A 20,217-nucleotide genomic window follows, 5' to 3' on the forward strand; every position below is an offset into this window, starting at 1 on the left:
TTGACTTGAGCTGTTCAATTCAGTGTTGATTTACACTAATGCTGCTTCTGTTTTTGGCATAGGTTCTTGGGACTTGGATTCATTTGTGTCCAGGTTCAACCTTGGAAGCTCAGTGGCATCAACTCAATTCATGACCCAGAACTTGGAAGACTGAAAGAACGACTTGGCTGTGAAAGCTTTCAAAGAGGAACTTCAGCTTTGCATAACGTCTTCCATAGAAAAAGTCCTTAACTGCTTTTGCATGGATAATACCAAGGCATGATAAGCTGATTTTGTTTGGCATACACAAGTTCTACAAAAACAAACACAATAATGGATAATTCCTTGTCAGTGTTCTACTTGCAACTTATAGTCTAAGAATTGAAAATATTCCATTGGCAATCGTGGAAACAGGAAAATCTAATGCTATGTAGATGGCTTTATTTCAACGCTTCTTATTTGCACTGAGAAAACAAAACAGATTGCTTTATCAATGATTTTTGAATCAACCTGGACTACTGTGGCTGGGAAGGCCTACTATCTAAATGTCATCAAGGATCCCAAGTAATCTGAGTTGGGGTGTCCCTTTGAAATTTTCATCAACTTTGGTCATTTCTGCGCATTTAATTTTCCTCTCATCAGTGTGCTTTGGCAATACTGCTGTGATTTATTGGATTAAAAGGAAATTGAAATATCGTGGGTGTGTTCCGGAAGAATGATTAGGTTAGGTTGAGACATGTAATAAAATCTGATTTAACAGTAATGTCTCCAGAAATTATTAGCTTGAGGAGTGACAAGCAGTTTCTTTGTTTTGCTGTTTTGGGTCTGATTCTACAATGTATGTCGTATTTTGGCCACGCAACAAGGATATAGATTATCTCTTAGTGTTTGGGCCATTTCCTGAGAAACATTTGTTCCAAAAAGACAAATGGATAGTCACATGGCAATGCCTTACTCATTGGTGTAAGTACCAAGGTCATTCGCTTCAACTTTTTTCAGTATGGTGGAAAAAAACAACTCCTCTGAGTGAGATGGTTCAGCTGAGGCAGGCGATTCATTCCATCTTAGTTCATTAACTGTGAAAGACCTCCCATTATCCCATTGCAACATCTGATTGTTTTTGAATGTACCACCCCATCATATGTCAAGGTAATTCCATGTGCTGATCACCACTTGTGATAGTTTAAAGTTCTGGTCAGGATTCATTTCTTCCATTCGCTTGACTGTGTTGTGTACCTGATAACCTTCAAGATATCTCCATTCTAGGGCAAGATTCACACATTTTAGTTCTTTTTTTCCCCTCAGTCCTTACTTCCACAGTCACCTGAGTGTACTGTAATTCTGTGATGGTTTGTTCCCAGACTCAATCAGATGATGTAAGGTAATGCCAGATTGCTTCCAGCATCTTCTGCCTATTTAATAATGAAAATGTAAAACTATTCAAAGCAAACAAGGATTTGAAACTGCACAGAAAGTTAGTCACATTTTCCACAAATAATAACTGGCTCATCCCTGGTCTGCTAACTAGTTTGAATATTGAGTAACGGTTGATCTTAATTTATTTTGTAAGTTTTAAGCCTTGGGTCATAAATTCAAACTGATAAGGGTTGGTTTATCCAGTGGACTGAATTTATTTTAAAGAAAACAACCAAAGTCGACAGACAAAAATACCATGCTATCATTAACTCAGCTGTTACATGAAGTACTGAGCTATTCCTCTCTGTATCCTAATAATGAAATTTAATTTTCACACATCATTTCCCTCTGTGTTTCCTTCTGGAGTTCAGAATCGTAGTCAGTAAAATACTGCTTGGCAAGGTGAAACATGCGTCAGACTTATTCATCATGAAGACTTAATAAATCAGATAAAGTGCGTTTCTGCCTTTGCCATTTCATGACCTAGATATCCACTTCTAATTAGCTTTATTGACTTCTGAGACTTAAACATTGTATGAGATCTAACTTGTATTTGATCTTTCCACATGCTGTAAAGTGCATCAAAGTCAAAGTAAACTTCCATCTCTGTTGAATTTATACTTAATCTTAGATTCCTCAAAGAGAGCACACATTTGAAATCTCCGTTTCTAGGTTTTCAGCAGAATTGATGGTAACGCCATTTTTATAATGGATAAAGCTATGCAAATTCAAATGTGTATTTTGACCATTTAATTTTTGCCAATTAAAAAAAGACAGCAGTATGGAAGACCATTAGCAAATTTCTGAACTAACACATTGAATCATGTCTACTGTTAGATGTGACTCGGTCATTAGACAGCAGTTGCTGAATAATTACAAGTGTGCCAAAAACAATACTAATGTGTGATCAATCAAGCTCTTAATGTATCTCATTTATGTCAGAAGTGACATACATTCATGTGCAGGAACCTATTCTCTGCAAACAACAGGAATCTGTTCAGTTCTGAAGAAGTCATTGAACTCAAAACATCAAACATTCAGTTCTGTGGAAGGGTCACCGGACCCGAAACGTTAACTCTGATTTTTCTTCACAGGTGCTGCCGGACCTGCTGTGCTTTGCCAGTAACTTCTGTTTTTGTCATTTGAGGAATATGCTTAAGCCTGGCGCTGCGTTTGAATTACCAGGGAGTTTGAGAAGCCTCTAGTTCTAATTATTTTCTTGATAGCAACGCTTCAACCAATCAGATCTGGCTTATCAACCAATGAGCACTCTTTTCTCTTGCAGTACATGTTGTGATCATTTGAGGTTGGCTTTCTTGCGTGTGTCCTGAGATCTGCAAGATTGGGGCCGGTCAAGGACAGTAGTGGGAAGTTGTGCGTGGAGTCCGAAGAGATAGGAGAGGTGCTAAATGAATATTTTTCGTCAGTATTCACGCAGGAAAAAGACAATGTAGTCGAGGAGAATACTGAGATACAGTCTATTAGACTAGATGGGATTGAGGTTCATAAGGAGGAGGTGTTAGCAATTCTGGAAGGTGTGAAAATAGATAAGTCCCCTGGGCCGGATGGGATTTATCCTAGGATTCTCTGGGAAGCTAGAGAGGAGATTGCAGAGCCTTTGGCTTTGATCTTTATGTCGTCATTGTCTTCAGGAATAGTGCCAGAAGACTGGAGACTAGCAAATGTTGTCCCCTTGTTCAAGAAGGGGAGTAGAGACAACCCTGGTAATTATAGACCAGTGAGCCTTACTTCGGTTGTGGGTAAAGTGTTGGAAAGGATTATAAGAGATAGGATTTATAATCATCTAGAAAGGAATAATTTGATTAGGGATAGTCAACACGGTTTTGTGAAGGGTAGGTTGTGCCTCACAAACCTTATTGAGTTCTTCGAGAAGGTGACCAAACAGGTGGATGAGGGTAAAGCGGTTGATGTAGTGTATTTAGATTTCAGTAAAGCGTTTGATAAGGTTCCCCATGGTAGGCTATTGCAGAAAATACGGAGGCATGGGATTGAGGGTGATTTAGCGGTTTGGATCAGAAATTGGCTAGCTGTAAGAAGACAGAGGGTGGTGGTTGATGGGAAATGTTCATCCTGGAGTTCAGTTACTAGTGGTGTACCTCAAGGATCTGTTTTGGGGCCACTGCTGTTTGTCATTTTTATAAATGACCTGGATGAGGGCGTAGAAGGATGGGTTAGTAAATTTGCGGATGACACCAAAGTCGGTGGAGTTGTGGATAGTGCAGAAGGATGTTGTAGGTTACAGAGGGACATAGATAAGCTGCAGAGCTGGGCTGAGAGGTGGCAAATGGAGTTTAATGTGGAAAAGTGTGTGGTGATTCACTTTGGAAGGAGTAACAGGAATGCAGAATACTGGGCTAATGGTAAGATTCTTGGTAGTGTGGATGAGCAGAAAGATCTCGGTGTCCATGTGCATAGATCACTGAAAGTTGCCACCCAGGTTGATCGCGTTGTTAAGAAGGCGTACAGTATGTTAGGTTTTATTGGTAGAGGGATTGAGTTTCGGAGCCATGAGGTCATATTGCAGCTGTACAAAACTCTGGTGCGGCCACACTTGGAGTATTGCGTACAGTTCTGGTCACCGCATTATAGGAAGGATGTGGAAGCATTGGAAGGGGTGCAGAGAAGATTTACCAGGATGTTGCCTGGTATGGAGGGAAGGTCTTATGAGGAAAGGCTGAGGGTTTTGAGGCTGTTTTCGTTAGAGAGAAGAAGGTTAAGAGGTGACTTGATAGAGACATACAAGATCATCAGAGGATTAGACAAGGTGGACAGTGGGAGCCTTTTTCCTCGGATGGTGATGGCTAGCACGAGGGGACATAGCTTTAAGTTGAGGGGTGATAGATATAGGACAGATGTCAGAGGTAGGTTCTTTACTCAGAGAGTAGTAAGGGCGTGGAATGCCCTGCCTGCAAAAATAGTAGACTCGCCCACTTTAAGGGCATTTAAATGGTCATTGGATAAACATATGGATGATAATGGAATAGTTTAGGTTAGATGGGCTTCAGATAGGTTTCACAGGTCGGCGCAACATCGAGGGCCGAAGGGCCTGTACTGCGCTGTAATGTTCTCTGTTCTATGATCTATGTTCTGTGAACCATTTCAGCAACATGTCTCTCTTTTCAGCAACATTCAAAATCCAAAATCACCAACTCTTTCATCAAAGAGTGTTTTAATGATGATTTTTAAAATACAGGTATTTGCTTATAGATGTCAGTATCATGGGCCTGCCTGCTTCTCACTGCAAAATCTGAATTGTCCGAATTAGCTGTTGCTGAAGACTTGCTTTACCTACCCCTGGTAGGGCCAGAGATGTGTAATTTCTGTTGAACTCTAAGGCAAAACGTCAGTGACATTTTGTAGTTCTCTTTCTTGTGTGACAGCTGACAAAATGGACCGTCTGACCAGGTTGGGCTGGAGATGACAGCCAGAGACCCCAGATGACAGAACCCCGCAATCAGAGTTTGGTGAGGATCAGGAGAGGAGAGAGTGATTGGGAGGAAGGAGAGAAGACTGCTATCAGGAGATGTGAAAAAGTCATAAACAGGCAGCAGAGAAAGTTCCATGATGGAGCAGGCTAGGAAGGAGGTACAAATTTGGAGGTCAGGAGTGATTGGGTCCCCTCGAGTACACATCTGGAGAACTCCTGCTCTTCCTTGCCAACAAGGATGCTGGAAACCAGAGCTCGCAGCGACCACCTCCCTTTTGTTGTTGGCATTCTTGAATGCTGGGAAATCAGAGCAGAATTGTTAATTTCACATTAAGCTCCCGAATGCTCGATGGAAGCCCAATTTATAATCAAATTTGAATAGATATCAAAAAATAAATATCAAACATCGATGAAATACTTGCTCACCCAATTTTTGTGCAAAAGGAAGAGGGATATATGTGCCATGTTTCTAATACTTAACACCTCACCATCACCATTCCCCCAAGCCCTAAATGACTCATCACAAGGGCATTTATCAAGGCTGTTATGTGACTTATATTTGTGGGTATCTGCAACATTTATCCTGCAGTCATCTTCATGTTCCTGGTTATAGTGCAAGCCTTGCACTGTTGGCAGCAGTTCTGGGACAAAATACCCATGTCTTCTGTTCCTGCAAATCAAAAAGGTGCGGTGAGAGAATGAAAAGACATATTTTGCTTGCAGGAAGATTTGACATTTTTATCCTGTGGGTTCATCCTCCTGACTGACAACAGTGTTGAAATTGAAATAAGTATTGTTTTCAAGTTATGTGAATTGGTTACAAAATAATCATCTGGCATAGTCGTGCATTTCGAGAAACTGCTGGGAAAAGCAGTGTTTTTTCTGGCTTCAAGCATTAACTTGATTCACCTGCTCGGAAATTGCACAGAGGTCGGAAAAGTTCCCTCTTCCATCGAGTTCAGATCTACATACTTGTGCAGCACAGTTCATGATATTCCCTGACATTAACTTGGAAAGGAAGATGTGGAACCGAGACAGTAGGTTCGAGTCGACAGTCCTTGCTGAGGATCCAATACAAGCAACAAACATATTCCAAGAGTCTTATCTGAATGTCCTCAGAAGGGGAATGATGAGATAAGATTGGTTACCTGTTTGAATTTTTGGTGTGGAAGCATGCACAAACTTGAATGCTCAAAGAAATGGGAGTCAGGGAAAGTTCACAAAGCAGCAGGTGGAAAGTTTCTGGCAACGGCACTATTCTAATCAAAGTACTTAATGCTCCAAAGTGAATATAATATTTCCTAGATAATTGAAGCTCATGAACTACAAAAGGCAACTGTTGAAGACCTGCCAGTGGGTTAGAAAGACAACTGACCTCTTACCCAGTAGCCGATATGGAATATCTCAGGCTATTGGAAACACATGAGCTGTTCTTTTGTTGGCTCTGAGTCAAAATCCTGCAAGCCCCACTCGGGCAGCATTGTGGAAGTACCTTTATCTCACAGGTGAGAGTTGTTGCAGAAGACGGCTCACCACAAATGCCTCGAAGGCAAAGAGAGATGGGCACTAAATGCTGGCTTTGCCAACATCACAAATGAAGAGATTGCTACATTCCTAAACCCTGCCTGATTAGACATGCTATTGAATTATTTCAAAAACAAAATTGTACTGGATGAAAATGGTGACCATTGTAATTCTATTAGTCACTTGTTGAGTAGATTATATTAAAATTCCCTCTTTCAATGAACTGAATATTTGTGTTTTGGCTTTGGATCTCATTTCTAATGTGCAAAGAGACCTGCAGTCCTGCAGTGACTGAATGGGATTTTCACTCCCAGATCCAAAGCTAAATGAGAAGTTCTGTGGACAACCCAGTTTATTTTCCAGTTGGGCCTCAGGTACAAGAAATTAAAAGGTGTAAAGAGGCAGCAGGACTGCCAGCTGCCACTCTTCTCAGTGCAAGCAGCCTGAAGCACACCTCAAACAATCAGATAAATGACAATAGGTGCTTGTGAGATATTTTCAGGCTGGAGGAGAAATAGGGCAGAGCCCAGAGAAGAAGATCCGGACTTGCTTTGTGGTTCTGTTGTCCTCTGTTCTAGCAAGCTTCACCGGTCAGACTGACCACAGTTAAATCTTTGTGCCAGTATACCATTAACATTGACACAAGCTCTTGTCTGAACAGGGCATGCTAATTTTTTGTTTATTATCAGTTGTCTGTCTTAACTAGCCTAACTTATCAACGGGGCAACAAAATGTACCACATATCTTCAACTTCTCTTTCACCTTGTTTCTGCTGTACAGAAGGAGTTCAATTCCATCAATCGTATTTTGAGGGGTCTTCTCCCAAAGCAGGGAGTCTGTTGTGTAAGAGCAAAAACAAGTACCAATGTTTCCAAAGGCAAAATCAAAAGTTGCTAGTGATACCTTTTTTATGCCATCATTTGCAGTACATTGTACAAAACAATTGAGTAAATGGTTGCAAATCAATTTATAGTTTCACGAATTGTCAAACACTCGATTCTAGTCCAAGAAGTAATTGGTATCAACTTAAGAAGTGTTCCATTAGCCTGGGGATTTCCTTTTGTCACTGTCTCGGCCTTTGGCCGGAAATGGTATTTAGTGAGTTTGGGGTATCATGAAAGTATATGTCACCCAGATTCAGGAACCACTTTACTCCGCTTGTAAAGACACTTCCACAAAGCATTCGCAATATTAGTTCACCAAAAGACACAAGCATTACTGAGACAGATGTCTGCAGTGCAACAACTGTAGATCTGGCCAGTCACTGCAAGGATGATAGATTGAGATTACTTGCACATGGACAGCAATTGGCAAATATCGATCTTCACATTTTCCCATTGGTTTGCATTTGGCACAAACGTAGTCTAATGATGTTGTCTGGGGGAATGCCAAACCTTTTTCAAATAGCCTACACAGGGAAAATCCCTCATTTGGTAGCAGTGCCTCCGAGCTATTACAGTTCACGAGGACTACAATGCACTGTAACAGTGATAAATTAGAGGAACACTGCTAAATTCTCAGAAGTAAACAATTACAATCAATTACTTCAGATGGAGGCATTCCTGGTCATGTGAAAATTTTTTAGGATTCATAGTATTTGACGTTTAATTTGAAATGTGATTCTATCGTGATTGGTACAATATTTTGGATTATTATAGGATTTGCAACTTAACTCAGTCTTCAGATTTCAACAAGGATCCATTTCCTACAGAGCAATATTTGCATCTCTGGGAAAGGTTTGCTCAAATACATGAGGTTGCCCACACAGACTGCAGCCAGTGTTACACTTACTGCGGCACAAACATTGGTAGATTAAATTTTCTGATTTGGTTCTACTTTTAAATTAACCTTTCTGTAAGCTTGCATGAACTGTCATATGTTGCATCACTAGTGTGTCCATCCTATATGTAAACAAAGATATCTTGTAAGATAACAAAATGTCACCAGATAAGTGTTCTTTTTAGAAACGTCATTTATTCAAAGTGATCACTTGCTGTTGAATCCCAGAACCACAGAATTATTACAGTGCAGAAGGGGACCATTCAGCCCATTGTGCTTCCACTGTTGTGGGTTATATTAATTAAAAATCTCAAAGGAACTGAGGGAAGTTTAAAAAGAAGTACATCTCATTTTAGTACTGTAATTTTAGCAAAATTATGAACAAGATATATTTTATGACTACTTGGTTGATTTCTCGTGATACATTTGGTTACTTTTGTTTACACTTATGTTTTTATGATTTGATCCAAGAATGTGTTCAGTTTGGTCAATGCACACTTTCAGTGTTTCTGTGGGAACTGTCCTGTTTTGTATCAGCAGAGCTGCAAAGAGGTGTTTCAAACACCTCTTCCTCAATGAAAGTCAGGAGGGCAAATCTTTTGTGGGATCATTTCCCGGCCAGTTCACTGTTTTCTATTTTAACCGGTTCTTCTGACTGGTCTGTTTATCCGATGTTGGTTTCCCTTCTAAATGTTCAAATTTATGTTAAACATGAGTTTTAAAAAATTTTCAATGGGATTTCGGTCTTGCTGGTTAGGCCAGAATTTATTGTCCATCCAGAATTCCCTGGAGAAAGTGATGGTGAGCTGACTTCTTGAACCACTGCAGTTCATGTAGTGCAGATACTCCCACAGTGCTGTTTAGGAAAGAATTCCAGAGTTTTGACTCAGTGACAGCGAAGGAATGGTGATGCACTCCCAAGTCTAGATGATAACATGGCTTGAAGGGGAACTTACAGCTGATGGTGTTCCCAAGCGTCTCCTGCCTCTGTCCTTCCAGGTTGAAGAGGTCATGGGTTTGGGAGATGCTGTTGAAGGAGGCTGGTGAGTTTACGCAGTGCATCTTGTCAGTGGTTCACACTGCTGTCACTGTGCATTTATGGTGAAGGGAGTGAATGTTTATTAAAAGCTAAATGCAGACATTGAAACTATCAGTTCCAAAGAAGAGTCATTGAACACAAAACATTGATTCTGTTTCTCTCCCCACTGATGCTGCCCAACTTGGTGAGTTTCTCCAGTACTTTCTATTTTAATTTGGATTTCCAGCATCTTCTGTATTTTGCTTTTATGTGAAACTATCAGATTGCTGATCAAGCCCATCTGATTCACTCAAGATCTTTGGGCAATGAAGTCTGCTGCCCTTTTTGGTCTGGTCTGGTCAATATATATATTTATAAATGTCTTCAATGCACACAATGTTTTTGACTTCTAACTTCCTTCTGAAGTGATCTTGCAAGTCACCCACACTCCAACATAGAAGTCAATAAGGAACATAATTGATTCATATCCATCACATTAAGACAACAGAAGTCATTCCGTAGTCACAGGGGTTTCTAACAGTTAGGTTTTTCTTTATTGATAGTTTCCCTTGCAGGGTTAGACAGAGGAGTTGTGTTACCCCTTCTGATACTTAACTTTTATTGATGGTAGTTTCTTCAGTGCTGGCAAATGACCTCCTGCTTCCCAAATATTGATAACCACCTGTCAGCTGCCATTTCCTACCTGTTTTCGTCTTCAAAGTTGATTTGATGTTTGTGACGTATTTGAACACAGATATGCATGGGAAGACCTCAGTGCACACACTTGGTCCTGGAACAGATGCAGGAAGAAGCTCAATGATTTGAACCAGCCTACTAAGAGAGCACACTCAATGGCATTGTCAATACAGCACTGCACCACTTCATTGTAATAGCATCAGTGAAATGTGTATGTCATGTACTTCATTTACATCACATCCAAAGTTATAGTACTATTCAGTGGGCCTTCCTCCAGGCACTTAGAAACTCTATCACTGCTCTTATGAGATTCCTACACCAGTTGGATGTTCAATAAGGGATAACTGTGCCAATTTGGAAGAGACACAAGGCTACATTTGTGCAGTTGAAAAGCGCACCCCCAGGAAGGCTTGCCATGCTTGCAAAGCCCAGGAGCTCATACTTCTGCTTCACTCATAAGGAACAAAAGCACATTCTTGGAATTGTCTAAAATGGGATCCGTAACTTAGTCTCATGCTGGTCATTGTGTGATTTGACAGATGTCACCTGTTGCATACCGGAAAGATCCTGAGGCAAATGAATTCAGATCCACAATGACTTGAAGGACAAAGAACAAAATGCACAAGAAGGTGCACAAGGTACGTAACTCGAGCCCATGTCAGGGATCAGAGCTCATTTGAAAGGCATGAAATCATGTTTAGTTTTTAAAAGAAAATGAGAACACTGTAGTTGCGCAGTTCTATGGAAAGAGGTTTCCTCCACAGAGTATAGGACAAATCCCAGAGACAGTCTGAACAGGTGTGAGCCCTGGGTCCATCTGAGGTAGAATGAGGTCAGAGAGCGGGCAGCTCCAGAACATGGCAGCGGTGTGAGGTGCCAGGACTGTTAATGTGACTGGAACAATGACAGGGAGTGAATAACATGGGTAAGTGAGGAGGAAGATTGAAAGGGGATGTTTGAGGCAAGGATAAGGGGATTGGAAAAGAAAGAAGCACCAGAACCCATCGTTTCTCTTCCAGGCCGTGGACTTGAGCTTTGTCTTGGGCTGCCATTGGTGCTGTAGCAGGTGACGAGCTCAGTTATAGCTTAGCATTGTTATACAATTCCTCACAATACTGCAGATGAGATGTTATGGGTCCGTACAGACATATGTGGCAGTGCTTCCTCCAAACTGCACTCCTCACAGTCACCTCAGTCGCGTTAATTTTTTGGATGTAAAAAAGCATCCTCAGGTTGACATTTGTAGTTGTGGTGGTCAAAAGCCAGGATTCTTTTGTATACAAGCAGTATATAACACCAGTCTCAAAGCTGAGCAGCTGAGGTTTCCCATGAGCTTGTCTCCCTGCAAACCTGTTGCTGTTCCTCTGTGGGCACCTAGACTTGGTCCCGCCTGGTGCTATGTGCGTTCCACACAGTGTTTAATCCTGCAAGGCTGATTCAGAATTCCCAGTGCGAGTATTCTTGTGCTGGCGCTTGCTGCAGGTGCAGGGATTGTCTGTGTGAGCCGCACAGCTTTTCATCTGAGCATATAGATATGGAGGCTCTTCAGGGACAAGGATGCATCACAAGAGGAACAAGCACGATGACAGTATCAGCAACACACCAACTTTCAACATGGGATTCAGTGGTCCCTGCTGAGCAAAGAGACAGTGCCATGTCGTAGCTAACCATGTTTCCTGGAGGGCAGTTCTAGCATAGCAGATGCTCCTGCTCTGCCCTTGCCCTGCCCATTTAGGCAAATGCAAGTCAGTCCAAGGCTTATGACTGAACTTGGCTTCTGCAAGCTTTGATCGCTCATTATGGGTTTTATTTTATTAATTCATGGGATGAGGGTTGTTGCTGGCCAGGCAGCTTTTATTGCCCATCCCTAATTGCCCAGAGGGCAGTTGAGAGTCAACCACATTGCTATGGGTCTGGGGTCACATGTAGCCCAGACCAGGTGATGATGGCAGATTTCCTTCTCTAAAAGGACATTAATGAACCAGATGGATTTTTCTGACAATTGACAATGGATTCATAGTCATCATTAGATTCTTAATTCCAAATATTTATTGAATTCAAATTCCACCATCTACCATGGCTGAATTTGAACCTGGGTCCCCAGAACATGATCTGGGTCTCTGAATTAAAAACCAGCGATAATACCATGAGGCCATCACCTCCCACGTGGTGTTCTACTGGAGGCCATCTCGTGAGCAGTAACATTCAGAATGCTGCCAGGTACAGGCTCCACCGCAAAGGTTTTAAGTACAAAATCATTTTACAGCAGCTGTACACTGGCTGCTAATTTCTCCAGCTTACAGCATGCCTCTATCTTCAGAGTCGTGTGCTCCACAGCAGAGATCCAGGGGCCCAACTCCCCAAATGTAATGACCTTGACGGGTCAGTTAATCATCTTGAGAGAAATGGGTTGGTGCTGCTGCCCTCCTCAATGTTGCAGTTGCATGGGTTGAATGGAAACCTTGCAAAGATACTTGTGTCCACAGTCAAGATATTGCCAGTCGGTGGTCGACTGGATAAATAGTCAGGCTGCACAGTCTGCCAGCATTTTATCAGCTCCTAAGAGTTTTCTCCAGTTCCTTATGATCTTTGCTCTGTTTGTCAAAATTATTTCAGAAAAATCAAGAAACTTTGTCCATGACAGTGAGTGAGAGAGAGAGAAATCCTACTCTAATTTCTTACATCTCACTCATGTTTCTACAACAATCAATCAATCAATCAACAATTCTCATCCAGCTCCTTATTACCCCTCATATACACCTTAATTTCTGCTTGGCTACATTGTCCCTAGCTCTAAGATTGACTTCAGCTGTATCTCCTCCCATCAGTGCCCAGTCACCACCACTATATGTTCTAGGATTACACTGTTACTTGATGGTGACATAATCTGCAAAGCATGATCTCACCTTAAATTCTCAAGACTGTTTCTCACCACCCTTTATTCAGCTGCAGGTCAGCTCCTGGTTTAATCCAAAACACTTCATGAAATGTCACTGAAGCTAAGGCCACCCATTTCTGGTGGCTGCTAGCATTCATGCTTCCACCTTCAAGCCCACAAATTTCCTGTCTGCCTGCTTTGGCTGAAATTAATTGTTGTAAACCAGGCAATTAAGATTGCCCCTGCCGTGAGATTCTTAAAGTACGATCATATCATGGTCAAGAGAACTAGCCATCTATATCCTTAACTCTGCCTATGCCTCAAAATTTATTCAACTCAGTACTCAGGGCTTCTCAATTGCCTTCCTTGTGTCCTCCATTCACATTAGATCAGCTAATCTGATCAGGCTGCGACTATTTTCTCAAAGAAAGTGACCTGATCAAAGTTGTGAAGGGATTTAATAGGCTAGATGAAGAGAAAATGTTTCCAATTCCAGCAAAACTACAGAGCTGACAATATCAGACAGTCATTAATAAGGAATCCAATGAGGAATTCGGGAGAAACTTCTTCACCCATAGACAGTGGTTAGATTTTGACACTTTCCACCAAAGGAGCATGGATGCTTTGAAAGGAAAGCTCAATCTGAACACAAGGGGGAATGGAATAGAAGGATATGATGACAGGGCTCGATCAATAGACGTTGGAGGAAACTCATGGCAACCGTAAACATCAGTTTATGTTGAACCAATTTAGGCCACAAGCCCCTAATTTCTGAGATGTAAGTTTTTTTTTTATGTTACACAACAATCACTACTGTTTCTGCTGAACTCCACTGTTTCCCTGTTTCCTCTGGAATCAATGTCCTTGTTTTCAGATGTTCACATGTTCACTAACTTACCTATCTTCTCCCTCTGTAAGCCTAACATTGTACCCTTCACCACTCTCATACCAATTGCTGGCTGATTGTGGGTGGGAGGTCAATTTTTCATTACTCTCTCTCAGCAATTCTCTCTCAGGAAAATTTTGTTTTATTATCTCTAAAAATGAAGACCAATTCAACTATGCCTTCACTTCTTTCTCTTTATCAAACAGCCCTCCATTGCTTGTCAAACTGCCTGCCTACAGCACTCTGAACTGTTTCTGTGATCTGGAGTGTTGTGCGTCACTGTTGATTGTTTGCCAAGGGGAATTCATTTGTTTCTAATTGTCTACAAATGGCACTTAACCATCTTTACCTTCTCACTTTCCACAATGTTCAATGTTCATCAGTCTGTGGGCAACTTCATTGGTGATGGAATTGTTCTGTTTGATGTGGATTATCCAGCACTGGTGAAAAGCTGATTAACATTCATCTGCCTTTCTGAGAAGCTTGCTTTCCACTGAGTACAGTAATAGTCTGATCATGCATCCTGGCAGAGATGTTAACCACGTCTATTGAGATTACTACACTCCTCCAGATTGTTTGCAAGCCCAGTTGCAACTCCCACTGGCTTTCCTAATCCCGATAGTTTATCTCGTTCTCAAGCAGCCCACCTCCTGCAACCATAATTTTCCTACAGAAATAAACAAGTCTCGCACTTTTGTTTTTGGTGTTCCTGTGTTATCTTTAGATACCCACACCACCATTTGACTTTACAACAGCTGCTCAAATTGGGAACTTGTTTGTAATTCTGTAGCAATGAAAAAGAAATATAAGTTGACATTGATTCCGGACACCATTTGTTTCATCACCTTTTGTTTATTCTCTCTCATTTGGGTTACTCACAACTTTTAATTAACTCAAGGGATATGGGCATTGCTGGCCAGGCCAGCATTTATGAAGGGTCATGAAGTTGGAGAGTTTACAGCACAGAAAGAGATCCTTCAGTCTATTGTGTCTGCACCTGTCATGTTGTGTCTGTCTGTTTGAATCCCATTTTCCAGCACTTGGTCTGTCGCTTTGTATGCTCTTCATTGCCCACCCTAAATTGCCCTTCAGAAGAAGGTGGTGGTGAGCTGCCTTCTTAAATGCAACTGAATAGTTTCCCGTGGAGGCTAAAGACCAGAAACTAAAATAAACAAAGGAGATGCTGGAAATATTCAGTAGGCCTGGCAATATCCATGGTGAGAGAAACAGAGTTAACAGGCAGGAATTTCACTCCTTGCTTAAAATGCTTGCTGTCAGTTTTGCTGGTGATCATAAGCGTACACTGGCCTGAATTTGGTGGCCAAAGCAGTGGCCCCATCTAAGGGGAAAGCAAGGGGCGACCTTGCTGTGGCAATTGTCAGAAACCCTGAAGTGATTGCCTGGCCATCAAGTGATATAGTACCCCTGTCACCTATACAATGCCAACAGCAGTGGGACGAGATGTGGCCATTAAATGACCTCTGCATAGGAAGGCCACCATCAACATTCCCTGCTATCTGCTTAATTGGGGGAAATCGGGAAGGTCAGGAGCACTATCCACTCCATTGCCAACTCTCTCAATTTTGAAGACTCAGCCACTCTCCCTAACTCCCAGCCACTCCTGGGTAATGGAATTAAATTCTGCACTCTCTGTGAAAACCATTCTCTCATTTGATTTTTATTAAAGCAGGCAATTAACAAACGTAAGACAAAGAAGTTCATTGATTAGTAAGTCTTCTGCAGTAACTCCCCGCCAGCACCACATGAAAGTGGCAGTGGGATGCAGTGGCAGTTGAGTGAGCAAAAGGGCATTTAAAATTAGAGGTATAATCTCTCCAACAGTTAAGAAGTGGCCTTTGCAGCTGACCATCACTGTGAAATGGGGACCTACTGCTGTACCTCAAAGCTGGGGTTGTCAGCCAGCCTGTCGTGCTAGCCCACATGGTTTGATAATTTGATAATTCTTCCATCAATCATGGCTGGAGTCTACACTGTCTACACTGTGATTGATCTTACACACATTGATACTTTGTAACTAATCTTTACTCGCTGCATTGTGCTGAAAAATGTTCTCGCCTTATTTGGGAATATTGGTATGGGTTTGTGTCTACCATGGTTCATGCAGACTCTTTGCTGAGTAAATAAGTTCTGTTCACATTGTCCTGTACTTGTCCCTCTTGTCTCCAGCTCATTGGTTGATTTTGGTGGTATCGGTAGTCACTTCGAATGAATTAATTTGGATAGTGTCAATCCAGAAGGGGTTCTTGTGATGCAGTGGTAGTGATCCTACCTCTGAGACCAGGAGACCCGGGTTCAAGTGCCACATGCTTGACAGGTGTGTAATACCATCTGAGATACGTGTAAAGAATTGAACTGCTGCAGGAGTAGCAAATTCTGACCAAAGTGATTTAAAAGAAGTCAAAGTCAAAGGAGCTGGTTGAACATCTCGTGCTCCTATAGTTGCAAACTTACTTTGAAGCTGCACTGAAAGCAGAACTGAATTGGATGAAGGTGGCACTTTAAAATCCCAGTATGAACAAGTAGGAAAGGATCAGCTGATTGAGAAAGACCACATGGTCATCTATACCAAGAGTCATAATTGGAGACAGCCAGGGGAGAAGAAAAATACAAATTCCAAACTCAGTTTGGAAGAGCAATCTGGAACATTCTTCTGTAAGTTTATCCAGTGACTATACTTGTATTAGACAAACAGCTGGCTGGAAGCACACAGCAAACCAGGCAGCATCTGGAGGAAGAGTTGTTCTTCCAGCTTCCTGTTTGTCCAGCTGGATTCCAGCATCTGCAATTCTTTTTGTCTCTAACCATACTTTGTTACCTGGTTATTCATAAAGGGCTAGGATCTAATTGTTTTATGAATGTTTATCCTGGGATGCCACACTCACTGCTGAGTAATGATGTACTCATCCCTTTTATTCATTTATAGGACACAGGTGTCACTGGCTGGGCTAGCATATATTGCCTATCCCCAGTTATCCTTTGAGAAGGTGGTGGTGAGCAGCCTTCTTGAACCAGTGCAGTCTATATGCTGTAGGATGACCCACAAAGCCATTACAGAGAGAGTTCCAGGATTTCTACCCAACAACCCACCCAGACACGGGGAGAATGTGCACACTCCACACAGATAGTCAACCAAGGTTGGAATCGAAGCCAGGTCCCTGGCGCTGTGAGGCAGCAGGGCTAACCACTGTGCCACCTTAAAGATATTTAAATTAGGTGGATTGGCCATGCTAAATTGCTCATAGTGTTCAGGGGTATGTTGGTTAAGTGCATTAGACATGGGAAATGCAAGGTTACAGGGATAGGCTGAGGAGATGGGTCTGGGTGGGCTGCTCTTCGGATGGTTGATGTGGACTCATTGGGTTGAATGGCTGTTTCCATGCTGTAGGGATTCTAAGGATTGTAACACTGAAGGAAAAGCAATATATTAACAAGCCAGGATTGTGTTTCTGATTTCCAGTATCTGCAGTTTTTTTTTGTCTGCTGAGTGGCTTACGAGGAATGTGTAGGGGTGATGTTCCCACATATCTGCTGTCCTTTTCCTTCTAGATGGAAGTGACTGTGGCTTTGGAAGGTGCTGTCAAAGGATCTTTGATGAATATCTGCAGTGCATATTGTTAGTAGTACACACTAAGTGTCAGTAGTGGAGGGAGTGGATATTTGTGGATGTGGTGCCAATCAAGCTTTGCAGTGGATGATATCAAGCTTCTTGCATGTTGTTGGAGCTGCACCCATGCAGGCCATGGGGAGTATTCCATCACAGTCCTGACTTGTGCCTTCTGGATGGTGGAAAGGCTTTGGGGATTCAGGAGGTGAGTTACTCACTGCAAGCCACATGGTGAGCTGAAGCTGCAGGACTTTGGGGCACAGCAGGGAGCCATTCATCTTGGAGCATGTATTAGAGAAGTCCAAATGTAGTCCCAGTGCCCTGTTCTTGTCTCATTGACCTGTGTTTTCCTCTGCTTCAAACAACTAAGTAACAACTATTTATATGGTGATTTTCATGCCCCTGAGGTTGCCGAATGGCTTTATAGCAGACTTTCCCAAAGTTGGGGTTGGGACTCCAGTGGGCCTGCAAGCAGAGAATTTGAGTTGTGAGCACTGGAAGCAACAATGACTGCCTCGGAACACCGCTGAACACTGCGACCCCCTCTACCCCCTGCTTTCATGGGGCTTTCTCTCCGCCCCACCCCAGCCACACCCTCATCGATCTCACAGAGGTGTTGCAACAAGTTTAAAACCTCGAAATGGGGTCACACCAGGAGAAAAGAAATTTGGGAGGCACCTTCCGATCAGTCAGTTACGTCTGAAATGTGATTTCTGTCAACGCTGCAGTCATCCTTCACCATGAAGCAACAGCAAGACAAATGGCCAATTTATTTGCTTTTGGGAAGATTGCACGGGAGGTAGACATTGGTCAGGACACGGGGGGAAAGAAAAGAAACACTCCAAGTTCTTGTCCAAAGTGTGCCATGGGATTTTGTGCTTCCACTGGGTCTGTTCAACATTTGGCCCAATATTCCGTCACTGTAACTGAAAAGGCAGCACGGATTTTGACCGCAAGTCCTGGGGTGAAATCCGTGGCTTTCTGACTGGCACCCATCCATGGTATGATTGAACGAAGGCTGATATTTTCCTTAAAGGCCTTCGACCTCATTGGTTTCTTGTGGCGAAGGATCTTACAGGGATCAGTTTCTGTTTAAATACTGTTTCCCAACCCTCTGTCCGCCAACTGACAGTGAAGGAGAAGGTTCACACCCCTGCCTGAGAAGTAGCCGCTTAGGCTTTCTATCTCATTGGTGGAGAACGGTGACGGGAAATGACAAGATGAAAATGTAGGTGGAGAACGGTGACGGGAAATGACAAGATGAAAATGTAGGTCAAACGTCTTTTCCAATCCCGGAGAAATTCAGTTTGGTTTTCAAATTAAATCAGGGAGACTACACAATCGATGACCTTGGTTGGGTAAGAAGTCATTCTGAGCTGATACCTTTAGCATGACTTTCGACTAGGACTTTCCTGCACGTGCTGTGTGGTCACCAGCACCCGCAACATACATCCACCTTCACTCTCTCGCACATTTTTCATGTTCAAGGCCCTACTTCCTGGACCGCAAAATTTCCAAGGTTCCTTTTGCTTGTTAATGGAAATTAATGATCATTAAAAACTAAATCAGCTGGCGAACTCACTCAGAGCACAAAAGGTTGCTGGAAAACTGAATATAAATTCTATATCTGGCTGATGGCAAGGATTACGGTGAATGATGAAGGTACTTTGGTTGAGTGAGTTGCCGAACAACTTCGGAGGCTGCGAGACTGGTATGGATGCTCCAAGAAGAACCAAATGATGCTCACATCCCTTTCTCCTGCTTACTCTTGGCCTCCTCGCCCCATCACACTCCACCAAAAGGCTGCTGCATCCGACTGAGCCCGAGTCTACAAGACACCTTTCCATCTGGGTCTTTGGACTGGGATTCTGGGATTTCTCCACCAGAAACATGTCCAGATCGTCGTGGACTCTCATAATTCAACAGTCCCAGAACTGCATTCCCACTTTGTTTCCCAGTCCGAGAGCAGCCCTCCATTCTCCCAGAACCTGGAATCTCTTTTCTCCATGATCCTAAATCCTCTTCATCAATCATTCCAGAACCCTTCACCTCATGTTTTCAGAACTGTCCAGCCCCCAAATTTGAACTAATACCCTGGAACCTCCTCAGAGGGCTGCTAGTTTCTTGATCCCCCTCTTCCATTACTGTCAAAGTCAAGGTTGGCCCAGTGCTGATACATCAGTGCCCCTGATCACATGAATAAACATATCAGCATTTGCTCTAAAGAAACATTGAAACATCTTGAGCAACACCAGAGGAGGTTCTTTGAATTTGGAACAACTCATAACATCACAGGGCTTTGTTAAAATTACAAACAGTCAAAGGATTGGAGACAGATTGGCAGCATCCCTGTGAGAACTTGAAGCTGTCCAATATGAATGGCAATCCGCCAAATCTTCGACAAACTTCCAACTCACAAAACCATCTTCTAATGCATAAAAGGAGAGCCTGAAACGATTTCATCTCCTACTGAAATGATGATTCACTCCAGTGAAATCAAATCTTTTCATTCACCATAGAACGTCATCAATAACCTAAAACCAAATGCAGAATATCAGTCCAGGGTTGGTGTCTTACCAACTTACTTCCATATGCTCCAGAAAGCCATGACAACTGTTCTGTGTTTGTATCCTTGGTGACTTATGAATTTTTCCCACTTGTGGAAGAATGTCTAATGCAAAGGGTCGCACAATTGCCCTACATTTAATTTTATAAAAAGGGGGGAAAAGAATTAACAGGATGAAAAAAAGAACTTTGTTTCATCTTGTTCTGATTGATGTAACTCTGGACCTCATCATAGTCTTAATTGAGTCTGATGCCAATTTAATTTTCTCCCTCTGGTTGGCAGGTGTTATAACCCAGCCTGGCATCCACCCTAGCCCACAATATGAGTCAATCCTCAGAAGTATACCGAAATCAACTTTAATAGTCTTGGTAAGAGTTTAGTGGGCTGCGTGGAAATATACAA

At 42.3% G+C, this 20,217-nt stretch overlaps 1 protein-coding gene and 1 long non-coding RNA gene across 2 annotated transcripts in view; both read left to right on the plus strand.

Moving 5' to 3' along the window:
- The window catches only part of LOC109918355, a 192,302-nt gene extending 191,534 nt beyond the window's left edge, over positions 1–768 (plus strand). The window contains exon 4 of the long non-coding RNA XR_007265834.1: positions 63–768. This is a non-coding gene — a long non-coding RNA (uncharacterized LOC109918355). The remainder of the gene's footprint in view (positions 1–62) is intronic.
- LOC109926765 overlaps positions 1–20,217 on the plus strand; it is a 741,111-nt gene that overhangs the window by 385,550 nt on the left and 335,344 nt on the right. The window lies entirely within an intron of this gene.

The sequence above is a fragment of the Rhincodon typus genome, chromosome 40 (genome assembly GCF_021869965.1).
Source record: "Rhincodon typus isolate 14 chromosome 40, sRhiTyp1.1, whole genome shotgun sequence".
Taxonomy (NCBI): Eukaryota; Metazoa; Chordata; class Chondrichthyes; order Orectolobiformes; family Rhincodontidae; genus Rhincodon; species Rhincodon typus.